Source organism: Frankliniella occidentalis, unplaced genomic scaffold (assembly GCF_000697945.3).
Source record: "Frankliniella occidentalis isolate FOCC.00 unplaced genomic scaffold, Focc_3.1 Scaffold66, whole genome shotgun sequence".
NCBI lineage: Eukaryota > Metazoa > Arthropoda > Insecta > Thysanoptera > Thripidae > Frankliniella > Frankliniella occidentalis.
The window spans coordinates 764317-768327 of NW_026267196.1; positions in this window are offsets into that span (position 1 = coordinate 764317).

The window sequence follows — 4011 nt, forward strand, 5'->3', positions numbered from 1 at the left end:
GCTCTGCCCGTAAGGCGCCATAGCCCCTTGGGTAGGCAAACCCGCCCGCACCTGTGGCTTTTCTGCAACACCCGGTATAGTGACCGCGGCGCGGCGGCGCTGACTCTTCCGCCCGCCCTTCCCCCTCCGCCCCGCGCTGCTCTAAGTGGTCTCCTCGCCGTCGACATGAGGAGTGATTTCTCCTTCCCCGCCTCATTACCCTGAGCGTGATCCTGTTCAAACAGATCGGCTTTCCGTCACGGGCTGTAATGGATGGCAGCAGCCCGGAGCAGCCCGGCCGGCGCGCACCACCCTACCCCTCTATCCGCTCACCACAGAGGTGTGTGGGCGAAAACAGTTGCGGTACTGAAGGGCGGAGGGAGAAAGGGGCGACGGCAACACAGGTCGAAACACAGGTGCTACTGCCCTGCACACTTGTGACTGTATGGGTAGTGGGGACCGGGTGCATCGGGTTGCACTTCCAACCCCGCACCACATTTGGTAACCTGCATTTAAAGTTGAAGTTGATGAACCTCTGCGGCCTGAATCTCGCTATGTCTCGTATGTCTCACCGCCGCTGAACACGATGGAAGTCTGGCTGGGTTTTGACGATAGGGATGATTGCTCCTTAGTGTCGCAGTATCGCACTCTAAGATTATTTTTATTCGACTGGTGAATGGTGGACAGTCCCGCGGACGAACCGAATGCGGCGCGGACGACCCTCCTTCGACTTTGCTGGGCAGACAGACTTCATTCATCCGCTTCCGAGAAGTAAAGTCGGCTCTCTGCTGGGGGGAAGGAGGGATGGAGGGAGGGGGTTCGGGCAGGGGGAGAGGCGCGGGCCTCGCGAGCCGATCGGATCGGCCGGGCCGTCACCGTCATGGCAGCGGCGCGAGGCCCCGCGCCGTTAGGCCTGGTTAGGCCCCGCCCCACCATTGGCCGGCGCGGCCGCGGCACGCAGACCCCGCCTCTCGCCCCGCTCTCGCGCCACTCCGCGGGCTCCGCGGCCCCGGCCAGAGGCCCCCCCGGCGGCGATGGTGGCAATGACCCCGGCCCGGCTGGCTGGATACACTTGACATCGCACGCCGCCATCCCGTCGTATTTACATGCCGATGTGAGTGTGTGTGTGTGCGTGTGTGTGCGGCGGATGCAAGTGATTGCGTTTGGGGGCGGGGGAGGTTGTGCCCTGTGCTGTTTGTCTGGTTGTCCTTCTTTGCCCTGCTTACCGCCGCGTGCTTTTCATTCGCATGTTGAAAGGATTTGCGTTCCAATCCAAGACAGTCGGACGCGCCCGCGACGGAGACTTCGAGTGTCGCGAGCTGTCCCCTCCTCCTCCCCGCCCCCGCCGTCGCCCTAACTGCTCCAAATATTTCCCAACGTGGGCAGTGTGACGCGGCGCTGACGCGGGCCGGGTGTTTACTGTGTTTACTACGCAGTGGCGGACAGCTCTGCTCACCGCCATACGTCGGTGATCGCCGCGATGCGCTCATCGACCTATTCTCGGGGACGATGTCATCCTTCTTCCTGGGCGTGACGAGAGCGACAGGCGACACCCTTCTTGGACGAACAGGTCTGAAGCACGTTTGAATCAGGGTCGCGCCCGACGGTTTTTGTTCTTCTCCTTCTGGTCCAGCCGAGCCCCGGGAGTAACCCGTGGAAAAAGAGAGACAGAGATAGCTACCCGCGATTTTCTAAAGTGTTTGAAGAGAGACGACCCTGGTTCGAATGCGTTTGAGGATGCGCGCCACAATCGCAACGGCCGTGTCACTCGGCAGCCAATCACAGATCAGTTGTCACTCGCTCGCCCCCGGGCCCGGACAGGTTTGCAACCGGCGCACTGCACCGGCTGCCGCCCGGCCGGCGGCTGCGGCAGGCTTATTGGTGTGAATCGTTTGAATTTGTTCAATCCTGGATGGATTTAGTGGTGTAGTGTGCAAGTGTGTGTTGTAAAAGTTCGATTCCTCTACCGCTCCAACAAGCTCCAACTCCCTACCTACATTCTATCATATTGCTTACATTGATATCGTCTCAACGAATCGAATATCGGGTGAGTATTGTTATAAACCTTTCGCTCTGACTTACATCGAGAAAACCCTCGCTTACTTGGAATAATAGGTAACCCGTTCGTGACAATGCGCCAGTCGAGTGATTTATTTTTGACTGTCTACCCAACCGCCTGTCGGGTTTTGAGGTTAGGACGAGGGCAGCTTGATGGGTTTGTGATCAGCTGTGTGTGTGTGTGTGTATGCGTGTGTGCGCGCGCGCCTGTGCCTGCGAGGAAGGCCTAATAATTCCGCTTTTCTCTAAAATCTGTTGGTATAAACTTAAATGTTTTAACTATTTTGTTTTGAGCATCGGCAGTGTGTTTATTTCGTGGTCCATGGGGCACACTGTGCGCCTTCTTGGTGGCTCATAACACGAGCACGCCAGCACGCCATGGACTACACACGATGCCAAGCCATGCATCATGAATGTTATGGCCTGACGTCATCTGACTGTCATGTCGTCGACACGACGACAAAACATTGCGACCCTATGTGGCGCCCGGGCGCCCGGCCCGGCTGGAAGTGGAAGTGGTGTGGCGTGTGTGAGTGTGTGTTTGTGAGTGTGTGTGTGTCTGTGTGTGTATGTCTGTCTGTCTGTCTGGGGGGGGGGGGGCAGCGCAAGGAAGAAAGCTGAAGCTGACCACGAAACTCAGTTGGGGGAGAAAGCTGGAAAGGGAAAAGTCAGATGAAATCAGAAGTGGCCATATTGTGCTGTGGTTTAGTTTTAGTTTTGATTGTGTAATAATTTATAGGCGCAACTCCATTTCCTTTGCAGGGTTAGGGTATCTTGGTGAGGGAGTGTATTAATTTGAATGAGCTCCCGTGTTGCAGGTTTGCGTACTCCGTCGCCCGTAAAGGTGTCATGACTCGCGCGACCCCAAAGAGGAGTATGCAGTTCCGGAACACAGAAGACAGAGCCCGCTTCAAATCGTCCACGCCTAACGCAGCCCTCGGTAAGTTCTACCATACATAGTTGTGTTCGTATTACCATCCCACAAGGTTCAGAGCCAGATCGCGGATCGCCAGCGTTAGTCACAATCAATCAACGCTAAGTCAATATCGATCTCTCCTGTAAGCTGATCGCGCTAGTGGTGCCGCCGCATAGGCGGGGGAAGGGGCGGGGGTGACTTTGACCCCACAGTGATGACCTCTGCGGGGCGGGGTGGGTGCCCGCACCTTACACCTACCATCTGCATTTTTGAGGGCGTGCTTGGGAGGTTTGTGGAAAGAGAGGGAGGGTGGGGAGTAGGTGGGGGGTATTACATTGCCGCGCCACCCAGATCTGTCTGGTCCATCCCACCCTCTTCTCGCCCCCCAAGCATGAAGGGAATAAAAGTCCTCAGCGGGGCGGGCTGGGCCGGGCCGAGGTGTGGACTGAGGCTCAGCAGACGCCCCTCCTCCCCTCACCCCCTGTCGAGCACAGGTGCTGCGCGCTCCGCTGGGCCAGGCGGCTGGCAGGCTGTGTCGTCGGGACATGTCTCTGGCCGCGACTGACGGCGCAGACTTTGGAATGACTAGAAATTTATTGACACTTTTGAATTGAAGCAGAAAGCGTCACAAATGCCAAAGGTGGTGCAAACGAGTGCGAGTGAATGCTGTGCAGCTAATGAGTGGGGACCGGCCAACCTCGGCGTTACTCTGGCGCCCCCCCCCCTCACCCCCACACCCCGCGGGTCTGCAGATCAGTGCCGGGCGCGTAAATGCCTGTAATGGACTGGATGGATGGAGGTGTTTTATAGCCCATTTTTTTAGAGCGAGGGAAAAATGAGAAGGATCTTCATGGGAACCTCGTTGGCGGCAGCGCAGCGCGCCCGCGCCAGACCACTCCTGAAGACCTGTTGCTCAGCCACCAGCCATCCCCGATTTGTCGATTCCAGGCGCTCCCTTTCCCACCACCACGCGCAGTTCCCGCCCTCCTACAATCACCTCATCGCCTCGCTCGTTTCCCAGCGTTCTCACGAGCGTCTGTCAGCAGTCGGCCCAAAGC